The following is a 23293-nucleotide window of genomic DNA, read 5'->3' as shown; positions in this document are numbered from 1 at the left end:
TCAAGAAAATAAAATTGAAAGTTTTACAAGGGATTGCATCTACTTGGTATAAAGTGAGGCATGCGATAAATGTTGGATACTATTCTGGGAGGGCTCCCATATGGGATCTACCCGTCCCTCCCGCATGGACAACAGATGCCCTGACTAACCCGCTAATAGAGGCAGGCATAAATAGGTGGGATGACCTGTTTATGGATGGGACATTACTTCCATGGGACTATTTAACAAACAAAGTAGGCACAAGTTTCTCGAGATTTAAATATATTCAGATCTCCAGCTGGTCACAGTCATACAAAGAGCAGCCAGCACGGATTAGTAAGCTGCCTATAGGTGGCAATAGTGACTTGGTAACTTGCCTCATGGAAAGCCCCGCCGCAAAAAAAGAAATTTCATGTTGGTATAACAAAATAATCGATGGAATAGATGCCAACTTTCATCTACCGACGTCACTATGGGCTGAACTAATGCCAGGCGTAGATGTTGAAGAACTTTGGATAGCCTCTTGCTCAATGCTTTGGGATCTAGTTAAACCGGCATGGCTTCGTAGAAACCACTTATTCACTATACATAGGGCATACTATTCCCCTCAGAGGTTGACTAAGTTTTCTTTAACAGGCCCAGTCTTATGCCCAAGATGCGGGTTAATCGCAGCATCAGACACTCATATGTTTTATGATTGTCCAAATTTATCCGCTTTTTGGGAAGCCATTAGTAATAAGCTTTCACAATTTCTGGGTGAACATATCTCCATGGACCTAGCTCTTGTTATATTTGGTCTCAAGAGTAAAATCCGCAATGCCGCAACCAATCTAACATTCTACTCCATTTTAGCGGCGCGTAGGGAGATATGTAGGCATTGGAAAGATGCTCAACCACCTACAGAGCATGAATGGCGAGTTTCACTTCTTCAAATTTCCAAACTCGATCTCGCCAGAGCAGGAAACCCCAATAGGAGAGCTTTTTGGGCAATGCTGGGATAGCAGCGATAAACCTGGGTTTTTTTTTTTTTTTTTTTTTTTTCCCAGGTCCTATGATTAACACGTACATTGCTTATCCTCGCTGCCATGACCAACAGTCTTGGAGCTATGGGGGTCTCGATAACTTGGGCACTATCTCCGGAGGCACTTCCCTAAGCAAAATCATGTTTGGCTGTTGCGATTGTTGCTGTGGGGAACCGGTCTTCTTCCCTCCCGAATGAACTTTCTCCTACCAGCTATAAGCTGAGACAGCACTGCACTCGACCACTCTTTCCTTTGCTCTGTGGCGGTCCTTTGGTTTTGATAGATTGGAGCTAAGCACGTAATATGAGGACAAAATTAAAAAAAAAAAAAAAAAAAAACAAAAAAAAAAAAAAAAAATCTTTCTGATTGTTTTTTTATTTGCCCGCTGTTAAGTGATGAGTACGATTGAAATCACTATTTCTAGTGAAATTCAATACATTCTGAGAACAGCAAAAAAGTCAAACAAATTACTTTGTGGAAATTATGCTGTGTTGTAAAAAATGTATTATTACATGTTATAAGTTGTTTTTTCTTTTCTTTCACAGATCCAAATTTTAAAATGAGCAATTCATATCAATTTAGATTGCAATGAAAATCTGAAAAAAATGTATACCATTTTTTATTCCTATTACTGTGAAGGTAAGTTTAACTAAGTTTCAATTTGCAGACTGAGGAGGTCTGCAAGAAGCTACAAAGTTGAAACACGTTTCTAAAAACACTCTGTTTATACCTATGTAGTTTTGAAATCTGACCTTAATCAGATATCATGTGACCTGCAAAAAAAGAGATTTGAGGGGTTCATAATATTTCCCATTGTACCTATTGAAGGACCGCAATCATTTCAATCATTCTTCTTTGAACATCTTTGCAGACAAAACTCTGTGCTTACCTTCTATCATTCGCAAGGAATTTTAAAACCGGAAATATGTCACTTTTTGTAACATAGTTATTGCGCAAGACATTCTTTCATATTTACAAAGAGAGGAAAAGGCACTCTGTGTACTTTTTCTACTCCATGTAAATACAACCTCATCATACACACCACTTTGCGTTGATAGGGTGTTCTATAAGTGTTGTTGTGCATGATTGCACTGAATACTCATAGAACAAGACACATCTCTAGATTTATCATAAATCATAAATCTCGATATGTGTGTGAATGCGGCACCATTCTAAAATTGGTGTAGGAAAGCACAACAAGGACAATTGTTTTCATTTCTCCACATTTTTATATCTTCAATGCATGCTAAAATGTTCAGCATACATTGAAGGAGAAAAATGCATTTTCTCATTGTTTTTGTGCAGGAAGGTGTGTCTTCCTGCAGAAAAACAAACAGCACATGACACAGATATCCTTGTCACCACATGGCTGCAGTTTAAGCAGCCATGCAGAGAGAAGCATAGATTTGCAACATATTTATGTACATATGTTGCATCCCTGTGCTTCGGAAGTACTTCAGCACACTGCAGTTAAAGAGGTTACTGTGTGATGCGGCAGCACTTCCTCATAGTTCTGCACCTATACATTCACCATACGCTACTAATGCATTCATTCAGTCAATTACGTACTACACATACATTCATCCAAACTTTCACACACTAACAAAGAAATTTAGCTGTTTTTTTAAACCAGGAAAGTTAGTTCATAGAAGAACTTTTTTTTTTCTTCTATCTTCTTTTATATATTTTTTTGTTTTTTCCAACGATTTTGTGATTTTTTTTGTTTTTTCGGGAAAACAAAACAAAAAACAAAACAGGAGGAACAAAACAATGAACTTCAGGAAAAAGAAAACAACAAAAAAAGCTAGCAATGGTGACTTTCTTGCCGGCGGAAGATCTGATAGATCGACTGCTCCCCGTAGCACAAAGTCGCATTGAACTTAGTCCAAGTTTTGGGCTGACGGATGCACTCTTGAAGTGCTCGGCTGCGATGAGGTGGAAGGCGCAGGAGCAGGAGTGTCTCTCATCCGTCGGCATTCTTCTTGTGCAAGATTGACAGGATGAAGGGTCCGTAGGTGCTTCATCATGCTGGCTGTCCTGCATGAGTATTTCTTTGTCGGATCCCCTCGAGACAGCACTTTTTTACAAATCTTGCACGTGACCAAGGTGGCATTGGTCTTCGTTTGCCCCTCGGGTGTGCGTGGTGGCTCCTCCAAAAATTCATCCTCAGATGTATGAGGAGACGCAGGTGATGCCTGCTGCCCTGAAGCCATTTTTAGGAGAAAAAAGTTAGAGCTAAGTGTAAACTTAGTCTAAAAAATATTCTTCTCTGCAAAGAGATGCTCCTCCAAAGAAGGTGAAAGAAGAATGATTGAAATGAGTGGGGTCTTTCAGTAGTTAGAACAGGAAGTGTAATAAACCAATCAAATCTCTTTTTTTGCAGGTCACAAGGGATCCGCGCACCCTGCGCTTACGCAGCACGCACCCAGCGCACATCCGCGAAATTGAATTAAAAAGAAATATAGGATTAGATGTAAAAATATATTACTTTTAAGACTAGTTTAGAGTTTGTCTTCAATTAATATTCACATGAAATACATATATAGATGTTTTTTTAAATGTTAAATATTTCGCAGGATCCGCGCACCTACCGCGTCTTGCACGCACATGACGCATCGCGGAAGCGCATAAACGTTGTGTTACGTACATCGAACGTGTCGCGTATAGGCTGGGAGTCGCGTACCGGTCGCATTGCGATCGCGCACTAAACACGTACCCAACGCATACCATGCATGGATGCTATCGCGTAGGGATTGAGAACGGTGCGCATAGGGTGCGCGGATCCAAAAAACATGGAAAAAAATATAAAATAAAGTTTTGAACATATAGTTAAAAAAATATTTTTAAAAATATAAAAAAAATGTTTCAAAAACCCAATAAAAACAAATAATATTTTTTAATTTTGAAAAGATTTAAATGAAAAAATAGGTTATAAAAATAGTGTTAAAAAAGAATTTTAAAAAAAATATTTAATGAAATTGACACACTGAAATTGAAAAATATAGAAATCCAATGAAAATCATTATACATGATATCTTTAGAGATAAGTTATAGATAGGAATTAGCATTTAAAAAACCTTTGAAATTCACTGAAAAAAACATAGGTTTCATGCACGTTATAGTTAGGAATTGGCATTTAAAAAACCTTTGAAATTCCCTGAAAAAAACAAAGGTTTCAGGGGCGTTATAGTTAGGAATTGGCATTTAAAATTTAAAAAACCTTAGAAATTCACTGAAAAAAACCATAGGTTTCAGGGGCATTATAGTTAGCTGGACATTTCCCTCGTACAAAACCCTAGAAATTCCTCCGTTATAGTTAGTTCAGCTATGCACTGATGATGACGTCACATATTACATCACTCATGACATGGTCAGTGACATCACTGATGACATCACTGATGACATCTGAAATGACATCACTGATGACATCACTGATGATGTCATCCACTGAGTGTGTGTTTGTGTAAATTTTAAATATGTTTAATATATATATAGGGAAAAACTTATGGAAGAATGAGTGGGTGTATAAGTGTGTGAATGGATGATTTAGTAGGTGCATGACTGACTCTATAAGTGAGTCATTAAATGTATCTTACTGCAGACTAGTGACTAAACTGTGTGAATGTCTGTATCTGTCTGTCTATTGGTGTATAAGCGGGTGCATGGTTTTGTGAATTGCTATATGAGTGTCTCTATGGGTTATTGATTGGTTGTCTGAGTATCTGTATGAGTGCCTGAGTGTTTGTGTGGGTGGGGTGTGTGTGACTCTGTGCATACATTTGTAAGTGGGTGATTCTATGGGTGCATGGTTTTAAGAGTGCATCTGTGATGGACTGTATGGTTGGGTGAGTGTATGTATGGGAGTGTTAGTGATTGAATGTATATCTCAGTGGTACATGTGTGAGTAACTGCATATGTGAAAGGCAGTATATATGTGTGTAAGAGTATATAAGTGGGTATATGTGAGAGTGTGTGATTTTGAGAGTGGCTGTATGGATGAGTGTGTGCTTGTATCAGTGATTGTATAAGAGCGTAAGAATGTGGTACTATTTTTATGAGTAAGTGAACTTGTGTGTTGAAAACAAAGCACAGGTGCACCACTTGTGAACAACTTTTGACAAACAGTAACGGACAAATTACATACATCCAAGTTCATCAAAGAAAGCTCCTGAGTTAGTTATTATTTTTCTTTATCTCATTTATTATTTCATTTTCGTTTCGTGTTGATGACACACGGCGTTTAGCACGCAGAACAGCCGACGCGTTTCGTCCCCTTGTGGGACTTCTTCTGGGCTGTTAAACATATACAAATACAATATACAAATTTAAGAACATGACTTACAACAAGTATACAATAGTATTCTTACACAACAATCCATGTACTCGAACAAAGACAGACCAACAGATTGACAAAGAAATATAAAAATACTTATTTACATTACACAAGACATACATAATATCCAATGAATTTCTACATTAAGAAATATAGTCTAAAAGGTGCCAAAATTGACCAGAAACGTTTCTAGTCTCTCTAATTTCTTCTGATAACTTTAATGTGTATATGCCCAAAAGGGGGCTAGGAAGCTGGAGATAATACTAAAAGGACAGCCACACTATTTGGAACGTACATAAGTAAAAAAGAAAAAGTTAGGTGAGTAGAATAGAGTGCCTTGTAACATAAAATATACAGACTAATATTAAAGTGGAATGACAGATCATGAAAATTAGAAACAAAAAGGGAGATATGTGGGAATTATATAAATTCCACATGTCAATTAAACATAACCCCCATATTGGTAGAGCATCAGAACGAGTAACAAACAACCAAGAATTGGTCGTCTACAAGGGAGCTGGTACAGAGAAAGGGCTACTGCAATGAAAAGGTGTGTCATTCACATACCCACCAATTGGAATCAATGGAATCAGACGATCTCCAATGTGAGTTATTATGAATCGAAAAGTCTTCAAGGAGAAATGCTTCCCCATCAAATAAGATCTACGGTATAAAATATAACGGTCAAACGATCAATAGTAATTATGGGAGAGTGATCTCAACTCAGATTGAAACATACGAAAAAAAGATAAGTCCTATTTTGTCGCACACTTACAGGAAGGCACACAATAACGCCGTCAACGTCACAATGACGGTTATACACATACTGGAGACAGAGAGTCCAATTTAAGTAATATCACGTTCTATTTCTATATATAGATTTCAGGCATGGTACGGTCCCTTTTCTCAATACTCTAAAATTCAGAGAAAAGAGTTTGTCAGAATAAGGGGAAACAAGCGTAACCTATCTCTATAGGTATAACACAAGAATAGAACTTTCTCGTCAGATCCAATGATGTCATCAGTGTTGTCACTGACCCTTTCTTGAGTGATGTAGTATGTGAGATCATTAGCAGTGCGTTGCAGGGGCATGAGTTATAGTTAGCTCAGCTAACTATACCTGCTAAATTTCACTGGTTTGAATCTAAATCTAACTATAATGTCCCTGTAATCTTTGTTTTTTCCAGTGAATGTTTATGTTTTTTTTCAAATGCTAATTCCTAATTATTACATCACTGTATTCCTTGTTTTTTCAGTTATTTTCTGTGTTTTTTTAAGTAGTAGTCATGTTTGCAGAGTGTTGGGGAAAGGGGGTGGGGGCTCCAACCAGCTCACAGGAACTCCACTGTGTAGGACTTACAGGAGTTACCAGGAAGGCTTCCTGGCCCCCCAAGGTACCTCAGGAGTAAAGTGCACTTCATCCCTCAACCAGCAGTGCACCAGGAGGCACATTTGCAGCGTGGTGAAGAAGGGGGGCGTGGCCTCTGAAGGCCTTTCAGAAGGCCACTCCATGTTTTAACAGTGCAGGTGACAACCCACCGGCACTTTTGAAGGGGATTAGAGTTCCCCTTGCAGGCAGGTGCAATCAGTGACTACATCTGTCTGCAAGGGGCTGCCTGGAGGGTCCATAGGACCCCCTTTTCCCTTCCTAAGGGTCCTCTCAGGGGGTGCACTCACAGTGTGACAACTCGAAGGTGGCACACTGTGAGTGCACCCCCTGAGAGCTTCTTTGCCTCTGCGCCAAACGTCTGTATTATGGCATGGAATAAATTCCCTCATTTGCATAGGGCACAACTCAAGAGGCCTAGGGCGTAAGGGTGTTTCTACACTACCCCATTTTGTTAATTTGTTATGGTTTTTCCTGTGACTCGGTTTGACCGAATCACAAGATGGCTGCCAAGACTTCCTGGTTTGAAGTGTTGGCAGCCATTTATATCTCTGCACGAGATCTCGGGAGGGTCGCCAATTTTCTGTGTCCCCAGTTGTATATCTGAAAAAACCTTGAAATAACACTACAAACACTGAATGGATTCATACTAAATCACAAAAAGGTACTTGCTTGGACCAACATCTACTTTCCTGACAAATTTGGTGTAATTCTGTTCAGCGGTCAGGCTGTAGCAGTGTCTGAAGGTCCTATGGAGATTAACATCGGGAAAACACGCTTTAAAGCACCCCCTAGTTCTTGGGTCAAGCTTGACGGATCACCTCAAAACTTTCAAGATAGCAACTGAAGTGAGCATTGCATCAGTTTTAAAAATTTCATGAAGATTCGTCAAATGCCACAAACATTATGAACAAATGAAAAAATGCTCTTCATATGGCAACTAGGTCTTAACTATAACTATAACTACCTGCTGGTGACTACTGATTCACCCCAAAAAAAAGGTTATAGGGGCTTTATAATTAGGAAATAGACATAAAAAACCTTTGAAATTCACTGAAAAAAACTAATTTTACAGGGACGTTATAGTTAGGCTAACATTTCACTCATACAAAACTAGAGAAATTCATCAGTTATAGTTACCTGAGCTAACTATAACTCAAGCCCCCGCAATGCACTGCTTATCCCCTCACATATTTCATCACTCATGACATAGTCAGTGACATCACTGATGACATCCATAATGACATCTGAAATTAAATTACTGACGGCAATATGTAGAATTTTTCTTAGTAAATCAATGGATTGCTGATGAATACTACTACAATGTGTTTGTATACAGGGCCTGACTACTCTTTCCCTGTATACCTTCTGCAATAGTTTGTTCTACATTTCTAGATATCATCACCTCTTTCTCTATAGGAGTGCCATTCTACATTTCATTACATCGTCCTCTTTCACCAATAGCATGATCTAATGTGTTAGCCTGGAGATAGCTTTCTCCATCAAAGAACAGCTCTGCAGAAGAAGTATGTATCTATTCTCCACAAAAAACTGTACAAAAGTTACTTCTATTCACTGATCTTTTCTTCTGGTTTTGTCTCATCATATACAACACTATTTTGTCAAGAGTCTTCATTCTATTTGTAATTAAAATGAAAAGATTCCTCTTCAAAGCAAAGACCTCATTAATTGCTCCCTCAACTCATTATTTCTGATTCAGTGCCTTTCTCCTTCTATACCTCTTCATTTTTTTCAGTAGATTTACAACCACTCTACTTCGAAACAACCTGGCTCTGATTTCCTTAAACTGCTTCTGTCTCCTGGTTTAGGTTTGTCCATCATTTTTTACATTCTTTCATGTTATTGTGATATAGATTTTGTCCACTCATTCTTGCTCACAGTTTGATTTTCATTATTTTGGAATCTTTGCAGGTGTCCACATGTATTTTTAGAAAATGACTTTGTCTTCTTACCAGTAGCTCTTTTTTCTTTCATCACTTTTTCTGCATTTTGCCCCTTTTGTGTCTTAGTTCTACATAAACACTGTAATGCCTGTGTTGCTTTTTCCTCCAAGCCTGTGTAGGCATTCAAATTGTCTGTAATTATGTAGATAGTGCTCTGTAAAATAAATATATATTTTAGTTTTTACTCTAGCCAACATACCAACTACTTTACTACTGACTTACACATAATCCAAAAACAGTTTGTATGTTATGTTGCAGTTTTAAAACTACAGATGAACCTAGCAATATAACTACATGCACGTATTTCAATATACTAAACCCAAAGCAGAACACAAAACTTTATTTATTAGTTACCTTTAACATTATAGCACCTTCTTCTACAAAACATAGCTGCATCATATCTTAGTTCTCACTTATACATGGTGAGAGGCCAGTTTATCCCTTCTGTAGTTAATTTTAAAATGAACATCAACCAAAGTGTAGAAGTACACAGAGTGTCTCAATACTGTAAATCCAAAAACACAACATAAGAGCTATTTGTGGGCCTCTCTACCACTGTGTCACTGGTGGATTTAGTATCTCAGTATTTTTAAACGTAGATGCATCAGATTAAAATTTTGGGAAAGGGTGCATATAAAAATCTGGCATTAATCTCTATCAGAGCATTTAACTTACTAATACTTCCGAGTGCACGCAAATAGTGTGTGACAGATTGCATATATAAATCACCAGATGGTTCTAAAAGAATACATATTCCTCACTAAAACTTGTAAATAAATGGGTTTGTGTTTGAGTACATCAATACTCCCAGAATGATTGAATGAGCGCATAGGTAGTGCCTGGAAGATTCTCTGAGTATGTGGGAACTCTGTGGGTCATTCCATATCTGCAAAGTTACTGCCTGCGTGTTTGCATGAGTAATCTAGGTGTTTGGATGAGTGCATGAATAGTGCCTGAATGATCGCATAAGTGCATGACTAACTCCTCCATAATTCAATATTGCTTACATAGTGGTTGGGTAATTGAATGAGTGCAACTCTAGTGCCTGGATGATTGCAGGAGTGCATGTATAGTATATAGGTGATTTATAAGGTACATGGATAGTGCATACATGATTGTTTAAGTGCATGCATGGCACCTGGCAGATTGGCTAAGTGCATGAGCAGTGTTTCAGTGATTGGATGAGTACATGGCTGCTGCCCATGTGTTTTTGGTTGAGTGAACAGGTAGTGCCTGGGTGATTAGATAAGTACATGGGTAATGCCTGGATAGTTGAATGAGTACATCAGTAGTGTCTGGCTGATTATATGAGTGCATGACTTGTGTCTGAGTGATTGCATGAGTCCATTGTTAATGCTCGCATGATTGGATGAAAGCAAGCGTACTGCTGTGATGATTGTATTAGTGCAAGAGTCTTGCCTCAGTAATTGAATGAGTGCATAGGTACTGGATGGGTTATGGTATAAGTAAATGGTTAGTGCCTGGGTGATTGGATGAATGCATGGGTAGTGCCTGCATAGTGCATTACCTACAAGGTTAGTGCCTGCATGATTGCAAGAGTGCATGTTTAATGCCTGGGTGATTGAATAAGTGTGTGGATAGTGGGTGACGGGTTCGATACCTGCTAGTAGTGGCTAGGTAATTAGATGAGTGCCTGAGTAGTGTCTGGCTAACTGCGAAAGTACCTTCATTGCTGTTAAATACATAACAGTTGTGACTATATCTGTGACTCATTGTTTAAGTCCTTCTGGCAGTATCAAACTACCTATTTTATAGTATCTATCCTTTTCTACTGAGCTATGTGTGAGTGAAGTCTACATATCACACTTGATATGTAATTAGATACATGGCTGTCTAGGAGCATACATTGCTGTGTTACTCAGCGTGCACATGCATCAATAAGTTTCTAAAACTGAAAACAACAATTCTCATTTTTTCAAAGCACAAAGGGGCATATGTATCAAACCTTTTTCCCGTTCGCAAATGGGCGGATTCTCAGAATTGGCCTGTTTGAGAACGGAAAAAAGCCTTTTGGGATGTATCATCCCAAAAGGCCTTCACAAAATAGGGAATTGCAAAACGAATGCATTTAAGGAATTGCAAATTGCAATTCCTTAAATGCAATTCTGGAAGCACCCAAGTAGTGAGAATTAGCCTTAAGAAAACGCAAATTACCACCAACTTCAAGTTGGTGGTAATTTGTGATTTCCTAGAAAAATTCACTTTTTGGCATTTTTCAAAGTGCCTTGTGGCGCACATACATGCCCCTAGGGCATGTATCTGCACCACATGTGCACACACACATATTTCAGAGGTGCAGGGGTCCTTTTGACCCTTGAAATGGCCTTCGCAATTTGCGAGTACATAATGGGTACTCGCAAATTGGGAATGTCTGCCCATTCATTCCTATGGGCCTCTAGGTCAATAGGAATGAATGGGAAGATATTCCTTAATTGCGAATCGCAATTTGTGATTCGCAATTAAGGAATACGTAGGAATCACAATTAATATTACGAAAACTACATACATTTCATTTTGCAAGTCCTTAATAGCTATTCACTAAAATTTCCTATTAAGGACTCGCAAAACGATTTTTTTATACATATGCCCCAAAACCTTTTCTTAATGGCATACCTACATAATTTCTCAAATATTTCTAGTCTTCAAAACATATATGCAGCATTTCTCATAACAAAATGTTACACACCAAGTGAAACTGGCACAAGAACTCTCAACAGACATTCTGCACTATTAACTCACCTCAAAAAACATCATGTTTAAAGAAATAAACCACCCTCAGCATATAAATGACATTTTCAACAGCCTTAAAGAACATAGATCACCATGTAAACATAGATGTGATTTTCTAATATGTATAAACCTTCAGGCCACCGTTCCAAAAATATATAGTTCTCTACATCTTGTAAACTCAAGAGCTTCATCGTACAAAAAACTATCTGCAACCCGAAAAACCATATCTCACCATCTAAACATATGCTAACCGGTCATATAAGTTAAAAAAAGTTAAAAAAACACATTTACAAACACTTCCTAATACACTCCTAACAAGTATTACTACTTTCTAATTCATATACATGTGCAGCACATTTTCTTATCTTTTATTCGTGACAACACTACTCCGGCTGTTAAATAATGTGACTAAAATGACTGCAATTCCCAAAATGCAAATCACATGGATCTGTCTACTCTGCATATGATGTTTAGACATTTAAAACATTGTCATTTTTAAAGGCCTTGCTTATTGTAACTTTCAACAATGCCAACATCTTAAACACATAACCTCTGCCAGATACAGTTCATCTGATATTTTTTTTATAACACTGTGATACTCTTTTTTAATCAAATTCCCATATATATCTTCATTTCTAATGTAAATGTTTTAAATAATTATAAAGTTATGTGCATACCAGTGAATTGAGTTTGTAGCTTTAGCTCCTTCTGGATAGTTTTGACACTGTTAGAATTTGGTAACACTAAGCACAACTCTCATTCAAAGCAACTATAAAATGGAAACCTCGTCTACTTCCCACTGTATGATCATGCGAAAGGCAGAAAACTAAATCATGTCTTTCATTTTAGACTATCTACACTTGTGAATGGTTAGAATATATTAACCCTCACCCTTTCCCTCTCTTATAAAAAAGAGATTCCTGTCTATGCGTCTTCACGATGTTGTCACCATCATCGCAGAGTAGTCCCGAAAAAAAAGTTGAGTCCAAACCTACATTTAGCTTCAGTTGTTTTAAATTTAGATACTGCCCAATGATTTATTACATAGCCCTGATTTGGAAATTGAAGTTTATCATTACTTAAATTGTGTCATAACTTCTCAACATTTAAAAAAATTCTGTTTCTTTAATACCCTTCCCCAATACACTCTTAGGTGACTGTGTGTAACAACCCAGTGGAACCAGTAGGTAACACGTTCACAGCACCATCTAGAAAGACAATGCTACCTCCAAACCTGATACAGCAGGTGTGGATTACTCCACAGATTCAAAAGCATATCCATGTCTGTATTATATTTCTTTTTTTAAACAACAGCCACTTCTAGGACTTCTTGCTAATGCATCCAACACACTATCTAATTTATATTCATTTACATGCTGACAGCATCCAATTAAAAATATCTTTTTTTTAAACTCCAATCTAACTGCTTTTCATTTGGAAAACTACCTCATTCAGCTCCAGTCTTCTCCTGACTGCTATTGCTCCTTCACTTCAAAATGCTTAGGGTGTAGGATGTTGGCCACAGCTATGTCTATTGGGCTAAAGAGGCTGCAAAAAAGAGAGGTATTGGCAGGGACATTGTGTTGACCAAATGTGGAGATTATTTGTCTTGGCTAGAGAGGGTTACAATTTGTCAGTTGCTGGCTTTGGTTAAAACCTTTATGGATTGCCGAGCTCCTCACCTCATGATTGTGCACTGTGGTGGAAATGACCTAGGTACACTAACTGGGGTAGGGCTGGAAATCCTAATGCAGAATACCTTTGCAGAACTGATGTCACTTTTCTCTCACATTTTATTGATGTACTCTGATATATGCCAAAGACAGAAATGGAAGTGGTCAAATCAATTCTGTCCACAGACTGACAAAGCCAGGAAACATGTTAATAAAACGGTTTCTGTATTCGTCAGAGGCCATCGCATGGGTTGTATCTATGATAACAATCTGCATTTTGACATGCATGGAATTTATAGAAATTATGGAGTGCACTTTACAGCTGAGGCAACAGGGGTTTTCAAAGTAACGTGAAACTCTGCATCTGGTCTTATATGTAGTAGTCATGACACACAACCAACGCAAAGGCTCTTGTCAGGGCCACCCTAGAACAGAAAATATTGTGAAGTTTTTTTCTCAACGTTTTCTTTTTCATTTTTGACAATCTTTGAGACAACGTCACTCCATCGTGAAAATGAAAAATAAAAGCAGACATTCAATGAGGACCAACAGATCCAAAAATAATATGTCAAATATGTCAGTTCTGAACATTGCACTACAAATATTACTATATGCATACTTCTTTCAAAGCATATTTAAACTCATATTTTTGTACTAAGTTTCTTTAAAAACCATCTTCCAAGCATATTTTCCATTTTCGCAGTTATTCGGGCGAGTCACGACGGCGCAATTAACAGCAACAACCGTTTCCATAAAGTGAAAACACACATATGCATCCGTATTACCGTAATTCTTTTAATTGTGAAAATAAAAGCACCATAACTGAATTCAAGAACTATCAAGACTCTTGTCTACATGTGTTTCATTAATGCCATGATTTAAAATATTATATTGTACTTGGCATTTGAATTGCTTTAGATATTAGTGTTCTCCTTAATACTATCTTTGCTATTAGAAAATAAATTTGTTTTCTCTGAAATTTGACCCCTCAGTAGTGGGGTCAAGTCAAGTGTGAGCACCTTTGTGCTCTATCAGATTTTGAGGACTTATTTACTGGTGCAGCCCATATAGCCCACACTACTGCTCCGTCTTTTATAACGACCCTGTAACCTTTGCTTTTTTCAGTGAATACATATGTATATATATATTCACTGGAAAAAACAGAGGTTACAGGGACGTCATAGTTAGGCCACACAAGTTAGGTACCATTTTTATTGGGAGACTTGGAGGAATGCTGGGTGGGTGGAAGTTTGTGGCTCCCTGCAGATTCCAAAACATTCAATCACATAATTGTGAGGAAAATTTGTTTTTTTTTTTTACAAAGTTTGAGGTTTGCAAGGAATTATGGGTAACAGACCCTGGTGAGAGCCACACAAATCCCTCCATCCTGGATTCCCCTGGGTGTCTTCTTTTCAAAAATGTACAAGTTTACTAGATTTATATTGGTGCCAGCTGAACTACAGCTAGGCACATTGCAAAAAAGGGCCCATTTTCTGTGGAAAAATGTAATGTGTCCATGTTGAGTTTTGGGCAGTTTCGTGTCACGGGCACCAGGCCTACCCACACAAGCGAGGTAGCATTTTTATTGAGACACTTGGGGGGATGCTGGATGGGTGGAACTTTGTGGCACCCCACAGTTTCCATAACTTTTCATCACAGAAAGGTGAGGAAAATATGTTTTTTCAACAAAGTTTGAGATTTGCAAGGGGATTTCGTGTAACAGAACATGATAAAAGTCACACATGTCACCACATCCTGGATTACCCTGGGTGCTAGCTTAAAACAATTTACAGGTATGCTAGATTTTCTTAAATGTGGGCTGAGCTAGGGACCAAAATCCACAGCAAGGAACATTGCCAAAAAAAGGTCAATTTTCTTTGGAAAAATGTGATGTGTCCACGTTGCGTTTTGGGCCATTTCCTGTTGCAGGCACTAGGCCAACCCCAGCAAGTGAGGTATCATTTTTATCGGGAGACCTGGGGAAATGCTGGGTAGGAGGAAGTATGTGGCTTTCACGGATTCCAGAACTTTCCATCACAGAAATATGAGGAAAATTTGTTTTTTTAAATAATGTTTGAAGTTTGCAAGGGATTCCGGGTAGCAGAATCTGTTGAGAGCCACACAAGTCATCCCATTCTGGATTGCCCTTTATGTCTAGTTTTGAAAAATGTACAGGTTTGCTAGGTTTCTCTAAGTGCCGACTTAGTTTGGGCGCAAAATCCACAGCTAGGCACATTGCAAATTAAAGTGTCTGTTTTCAGCAGAAAAATTTGATTTGTTCATGTTGCGTTTTGACTCATTTCCTGTGTGGACACTAGGCCTACCCACACAAGTGAGGTACCATTTTTATAGGAAGACATAAGGGAACACAGAATAGTAGAACAAGCGTTATTACCAGCTGTCTTTCTATGCATTCCTGCCTTCCAAATGTAAGACAGTGTGTAAAAAAGAAAACATTTTGAAAAATGCCCCAAATTCACATGGTAGTTTGCTACCCACAAATTTAAAGATGTGCAAATAACTAATGCTTCTAAACTCCATATCTTGTTCCCATTTCGTAAATACTTAGGTTTCCTTGATACCTATTTTTCACTCTTTATATTTTGCCAAATGAATTGATGTACACCCAGTACACAATGAAAAACCATTCCAAGGTGCAGCTCAGTTATTTGTGCTGGGTACCCAGGGTTGTTTGCGAACCTACAAGCCCGATATATTCCCGCAATTAGTAGTGTCCCGCGGATTTAACGGTATATTGCTTTAAAACAGCTAGCATAGTAAGAAGAAGTTACCAGTGAAAATGTGGGCACAAATGGGTTTTTTCAACTCAATTTCAATATTTTTTTATTTCAACTGTTACTTTCTATAGGAAAAACTTGACAAATGTCTACAAATTACCCCTTGCTGAATTCAAAATGTTGTCTTCTTTTTATAAATGTATAGCTTTCCAGGATCCATTGGTTTCAAACCCATTTCCACTACTAAATAGGAAAAATAGACTATGTCCCAGTAAAATTCTAAAGTGTGTAGACAATTTTGGTTTTCTAACAAACGTCTGCTGTTCCTGAAAGCTGGGAATATGGTGATTTTAGCATTACAAACCCTTCGTTGATACTATTTGCAAGGAAAAATACAGATGGCATCTTCTGCAGCACTTTCTTCCCATTTGTTTACAAAAACCCAAAATGAAGCTGCATTTTTTTGGCTAATTTCTCAGTCGCAGCAAAGGGTTGGAACTAATTCCCAGTCAACATCAGACGGTCCCCTACTCTGCACACCTTCAGGAAGAGCCTCATGGCCTGGCTCTTCGACTGATCCGGGGCTGCTCACCTTCCCCCTGCCTCCTGCCCAGCGCCTTGAGACCCCCACGGGTGAGTAGCACGCTCCACAAATCACTGATTGATTGATTGATCCTCTGGGGGAATTCACAAACCCTTGGTACCTTTAGAATCCTCAGGATGTTGGAAGAAAAGGACGTAAATTTGGTGTGGATACTTTATGTGCTCAAAATCTTATGGGGGCCTAAGCATAAACTTCTTCAAATAGCAAAAAGAAATGCATAGCACGGGGGGAGGTAGGAAGCCTGGCAGCAAAAGGGTTAAAAATATTTGGGGAGAATTCATGTCTTACACTGATCGAGTGTTGTGAGGGATATTTCTGCTACTTTGAAGGGATCCTTGCACTTAGGCACATTGCACTTTATTTGGGGGCATCTGAAGTGCATATCTTTACTGATTTTGGTTGCATTTCTCAATTTGTAACTTGGGATCGCGGAGCACCATTTTCCTCTGAGTCCTGGGGTCACAATTGGAACCCCATTTTGTATGTGAGCGGTTTAGTGTTAGTAGACCAGTTCCCACTCGGCTGCTTAAGGAGACCCATGCCACAGACACACAGCATGGCCTGAGAACAGCCATTCTCATTATTTCTTGACCTTTTTTAAAAACGAGTTTTAATATATATTTAATCAGTTGTAAGCTGTGTGTCCAAAAGTAGTCGCAGAGAATTCATGTTCTGATATTGAACGAGTGCTGTTAGAATTTTGCTGGCACTCTGAAGGAATTCTCGCACTTAGGCGCAATGCACTCTATTTGGGTGCATCCACAGTCCATATCTTTAGTAATTTCAGGGACATTTCTTATGTTATAGTGTAGGAGCGGAGCACCTTTTTCTCTGACTCCCAGGGCCATTATTGAGAAGCCATTCTGTGTGTGAGTGGTTTAGTGTTATTAGATCAACTCCCACTTGGCTACTTAAGGAGACCCATGCTCTGGATGTGCCGCAGACACATGCCAAAGGTGTGCTGCTGGCGTACAACATGTCACTGTACCCACAAACAAAACAGTCCACAAGCTGGACCTAATCTTTTCCAGCAAATCTGTTTTTTGAGCCTGCGCCACTGAATGTTTGCCCTTTACTGACCATTGCCTTGTCTTGTTCACTTTCTATTTAACTGGCCACCTGCTGAAGACCAGGATAACTCCTGAGATGAAGAGAACTTAGCTGAATGTTACATAGGAGCCTCTGGTACTTTCTCTTCGATCTTTCCCTCCTTCTCTCAAAGGCAACCCAGATTCTGATGTGGTCCTGTTTAATCAATGGATCATTAAGTCCCTGGACCTCCTTGCACCTCTGAAAGTCCATTAAGCAAAAAGATCTAGGCCTTCTGCTCCCTAGTTCTCCCCGCCTTAGATGAAGCTTGTGTAAAAAGCTAGAGCTTAGCTGGAGAAGCTCTTGTGACCCCGAAGCAAATGTGCTATATATGGCAGCTCTCAGTAATTTCCGCAAACTCTCATGGACAACTATGAGAAAGAATTTTGCATTGCATGTTGAAGCTACCTCCAATCAGTCCAGGGAAGCATTTAACACTGTGAAGTCCTTTATCTCCCATGATGCGGTACAAAGTGCTTTCTATCCCTCAACTCATCTTTGCGCTAAGCTTTTGTATTTTATCGATGAGAAAATACAAACAATGTACTCAAACTTCCCAGATAGATCCTGTACAGCAGATCTGCAGATTTCTACCTCTACTCATAAACCTACCCTCTCTGAGTTGTGTCTAATATCTGAAGGAGGCTCACTAAATGAGTTAATGAAATTCAAATAAGGTTCTGCCATGAACTCCTGCCCTCCCCAAATCTTCAGGTGGACAGCACACTATATGAACCCTTTTCTTAACAAGATTTGGAATGCAGTCTTGAAATCTGGCATTTTCCCTGCCTTCTGGAAACAGGCATTCCTTTTTCTGCATACAAAAAACCCAAGGTGGACCCTAGTTTGCTTAGTGATTTCAAGCCCATTTTGCTACTGCCCGCCCCTGCTAAGTTCTTGGATAAGCTAGTGAATCACCAGCTTTCCTCTTTTGTAGAGGCTAATAGTCTGCTCCATGACACTCAATCGGGCATTTGAGTACGAGATTTAAATTAAAAAAACGAATTTCGTTGCGCACGCTGCATCGCAAAATGCGATGCAGCGCGCGCAAAGGAATTAGTTTTATTAATTTAAATGTGTACTTACCTCCGTTCATCCATATTCTGGTGTTTACATTTCCCCACCCTGCCCCTCCCCCGCCCAGCCTCACTGCCCCACCGAACTCCCTCCACCAGCCGCTACTGCTGCTTCCTGAAACTTAGATCTCTCAGGAAGCTGTTACATCTGGTCCTGGAGGAGACTGTCAAAATTGTGGTCCATGCACTTGTGACATCACGTCTGGACAACGTCAACAGGCTCTACCTGGGCCAGCCTGCCTTTCTGACCCACAGACTCTATTATTCAGAATGCGGCTGCCGGGCTCATCCATCGGATCCCTTTTCGCCCACACATTGCACCTCACTTAAAGATGCTACACTGGCTCCCAGTGGTAAAAATTGTTACATTTAAGGCCCTCATGTTGGCCTTAGGAACCCTTGAATTCAAATGTCCCCTCTAGTTGAGGAACAGACACTGCCTACACCAACAAGAGAGATTGCTGCAGTCGAATAACCACAGTCAAATGTGAGTTTCTAGATATGCTAAAGTTCGGCTTGTATGAATGTCATTCATGGTACTGACAGCGAAGCTTTGGAATTCCTTACTGCTCAAACTTTGCATGGCTCAGACTGTTCAGTTCTTTAAACTTTAAAAAAGAGTTAAAAACTTGGCCCTTGACCAATATTAGGCCTTGATAATCGGATAAGTTCTCTCTCAGCGCCGATACACTTCTGCCGAAGCAGCCGATCGCTACATAAATGCATTTGATTGATTGACTATCTCAGACTTTTTGCTGGTGAGCCTGTGACCCATTATAATGCACCTACTAACCTACAGAAACAGAGATGCAGGCTAAAGAAAAGAGAGACGTTGAATTCCAAGGCATGAAAATCTCCACACATCCTGGCTTTGCACAAAATGCCCAGCAGGCTAGGTGACGTTTTAGCTCAACTGCATTGGGACCAACATGCCATACTTCAGCCAGACAGACTGAAACACACTCTAAATGGATTGACAAGAATCTATGCTGACCCTGCTAAAGTGCTAACATTTGTCAAGAGCAACTATTTTCCTAAACACAAGTGGAAATCACAACAACCCGATACAGGTGTCGGTTCCAAGGCTGAAGATGCTAAAACCAGTGACGTGTCCCGGCTGTAGCTGATAAATCCCTCAGGCATGCCACTTGATGCATTTCTATGGAGAATATCTGCCTACGTGGGTTGATTTCATTTTTTTATTTTTTGCTCTGCAATGTCCTGTTCCTAATGTTATGTTCATGTGCACGTATTTCAATCCCGCAGAGATATTAAGATCTACTATCCTTGAACCTTTTTTTGACTATGTGGGTTAGGACAGCATTGGAAAGTGAGTGGCCTCATGAACTCTCTAATGCGCATTGCATATATTTTAGGATTTGTATCCTGTTCCATCCAATAAGGTTTTCACAAAAAACGATGACAGGCATTTACATGGCACTTGTCACTGCCATTATGTCTTTATTTTTCCACTAAAGGATTAGCCAAAGATGACAGGTGAGAGGAACATTAAGTTGAATTTGCTGTCATGAAATATCTGAAGATTTAGCACCAAGAAAAAGGTCAAGCACACTTTGCCATATTGTTGTGGTTATAATACCCTTCTTACAAGAAAAGCACCTGAAACCAGATATAGAAATCAAGATTGCCAGCAGCTGGAGAGTGTCTGGAAACTTCACATCCCACAGTTCACACCCCAGGGCATTGGCTACACTCATATATAAATATTTCCCCTTTCAACACATGGCCAAATCAGAGATGATCAGTGCAGATTGGTAATAGTAACAGAAATAAGAGAGGGAACTAAGAGTAAATGAAGATCCAGTACCTGTGCCCTGAAATTCAATCACTTCAACTAGGAGGTTACTGCTCCTTTAGAAAGAGAGGACTAGGTTAATGGATAGGACGTCACGGGCAATCCGCAGGATTGTGTCTTGTTGCCCTCACACACCCCTAAGGATGTCATGCTTCACCATCAAGCGAGTGCTCCTTGTCGAGTTGGTGCTGCAATGCCCTATGGGTCCAACGAAGGGTCACTTTATTGGAGATATTTTAGTTGTTACTGCTGTCTCATGAGTCCGAGGGTGTCCAATAGGTGGGGTGGGAGTGATTTGTGAAAGAAGTGAATTAAAACTGTTTAAGAGATGTCAAATTATCCTTTTGTATGAAAACTTACCTAACAGAATCAGAAGCCAAGAAAGTGGTTAAAGCTGCTATCAGGAATGACATACTTAAGTAGCTCAAGATGTATAGGTGATATAAAGTAGGGTCAACATGTTTTGCACCATTGTGGTCAAAATGAACCGTAGTGGGTCTTAAAGACCAAAAATAAGCATGAGCATACCCCACACCGATGGTATAATAAAAGAGGGCCCTCTCTAAAAAGGAGTTACCTACTTTTTCATATTAAAATGATAATCCAACCTTCAAAGGATGAAAAGAAAACAACAGACAATAGCGATGCAGAGGTTAATGCATAACTGGTAGAGGACATCCTTATAAAGCCAGTTCGTCCCTATCAGTGGACCAATGCATCCAACCGGTATACAATAATTATTAGGTGTATATCCTGAGAGAAAGACACATTCAAAAATTGCGAGGGTAACCCACACATAGTGGCAGTGTGCATAGTGTCTCCATTCGTGCTGTCATCATACAAATCACTGTGACACCATCATTCTCGAAGGACCAACCAAATAGAAAAGGAATCAAGATATGTCCTGTGGTTAATCATCTTAGGTACATAACAACGCGCATGGTGTGTGCGGTCCATATTAGACCTAAAGGGCCCCATGCCTGGACTCAAATGAGTCACATGGAATCAACTATGTCATGAAATATATAATACAGGACATCAGGTTACACAGAAACGAAATCAACATATACAAGAATAAAACATACAAAAGAGATATCGCAGGTTATTGCATCCCATTCTATAACCACGTTATTATTGGACTAAGAAAGTCTGCTAAATCTTACCCTGCCCGTTGATCAATTAATGCCACAACAGTCAGGGCATAAGTAAGCACACATCTGCTAGCTAAAAAAGGAGGAGTAATGGTATATGCACCTATTTGTAAAAGCACAGGAAGGCTGTGTATTCACATGGGGCTCCATTAGTAAAAAAGCGATTATGTTTCTCATGTTGCTTGCACATTTAGAGTACCGATGAACTGACCGGGTCAAGACGAAGCAGACTAGGCAGTCCCTTTTTAAAGCATGTCTGATTCAGAGAGATGGAAATCAGATGTGCGAGATGCAGTCACAGTGGGTTGCGCTTGCAGCCCACCGCATATGACTGGTGGCCATATTGAAGTAATGATTTTTACTGACACAGGCTCACAAACAAAGTGAGACCTGTTTCGTGATATGGAATGGCAACCATGGGCATGTCGCCGTCTTAGAGGTCCAACTGAGTAAATCATGTCTGAGTTACTGCAGGTAAAGCCTGCTGTCCACCACGTATGTCTGGCGGCAATCTTGAAGTGATGTTTTTTCACTAACATGGCCTTGTATGCAAGGCGAGACTTGTTCAGTGATATGGAATGGCAAACATGGACACGTTGCCATCTTGAAAAGTCTAAAATACTATGATGTTCAAGATACTCCATTATAACAAACACATTTTTTTAGAAAAGCATCATTAGCATTTAAAGGCTTTATGGTGCATCTTGCTTAATAAATGTAGAGAAGCTTACTTCATGGGTATGATCCGGACCCAACGGCCTATGTAAGTTAATGGATCCTAATTTTAACAACAGAAGATGAGTGCGTTAGAGCATGATGGTAGTCATACATAGCTGGTCCCATATGTCAGTTATCAGAACTGCAGAGTTCAGGGGATATGTCAGATATACATAAAGATGAGATCATGGGTAAATAGTCCTCAATGGACAGAGGGAGGGGTAATCAAGCTATGAGTGTGCATTGGTCCATCGGATTAGCCAGTTAGATCTCCCGCCAAGGTGTGTCATCACTTAATCCCCCTTCTTGGCATGGAGGCAAAAGATCCAGTGTTGCTCCTTCCTAAAGAGTGAGGTAGCATTCTACAAGGGGAGAAATTGGTAAGTCCAGTATATATCCATTCAAAAGAAACTCTTAAATGATGATGGGCCTTTCTATAATGTTCTGTTTTGGTATTCCCAAAGTGCTAGCCTTGCTAGTTAGCAATGGAACACTGTTGGGATGGAGGGCACTTAGGGATGAGTTCGATCTAGTGGACAGGATCAGAATTCAGCCTATGCAAGCTAGTGTTCCTTAATGAGCTGAGATTTCAGTTTCTTTATGAAATGTAGGAGGGTGGTGCTGTTCAGAGTTCAGAGGGTATGTTGTTCTAGTTCCTGGGGCCGTACTCTGAGAAGGCTTGATTTTTCCACCCTGCAGATCTTATGATGTCAGAGGTCCTCGTCTGCTGTTGACTTCCCGATAATGTTAGATTGTCAGCAAGGTAGACATGCATCTTGGTGTGAATGGCCTTGTAGGAAATGCAGCTGATCTTGAATATGAAACAACCTTGCATGGGACGCCAGTATATCCTTTAGCAGGGGGAATATGTTCAGATTTCAGCCGATTGAAGAACCATTCTGCTACTCGAAGTTAGCCTTCCATGAGCACAAGGCTAGTCTCTCAGATGGCATTTAGCAGGTTGTTGCCTTCATATTACTGGGAGAGGACAAC

The sequence above is a fragment of the Triturus cristatus genome, chromosome 2_1 (assembly GCF_964204655.1).
Source record: "Triturus cristatus chromosome 2_1, aTriCri1.1, whole genome shotgun sequence".
NCBI classification, from domain to species: Eukaryota; Metazoa; Chordata; class Amphibia; order Caudata; family Salamandridae; genus Triturus; species Triturus cristatus.
The sequence above is the reverse complement of the archived record's forward strand: the minus strand, read 5'-3'. Positions refer to the sequence as shown.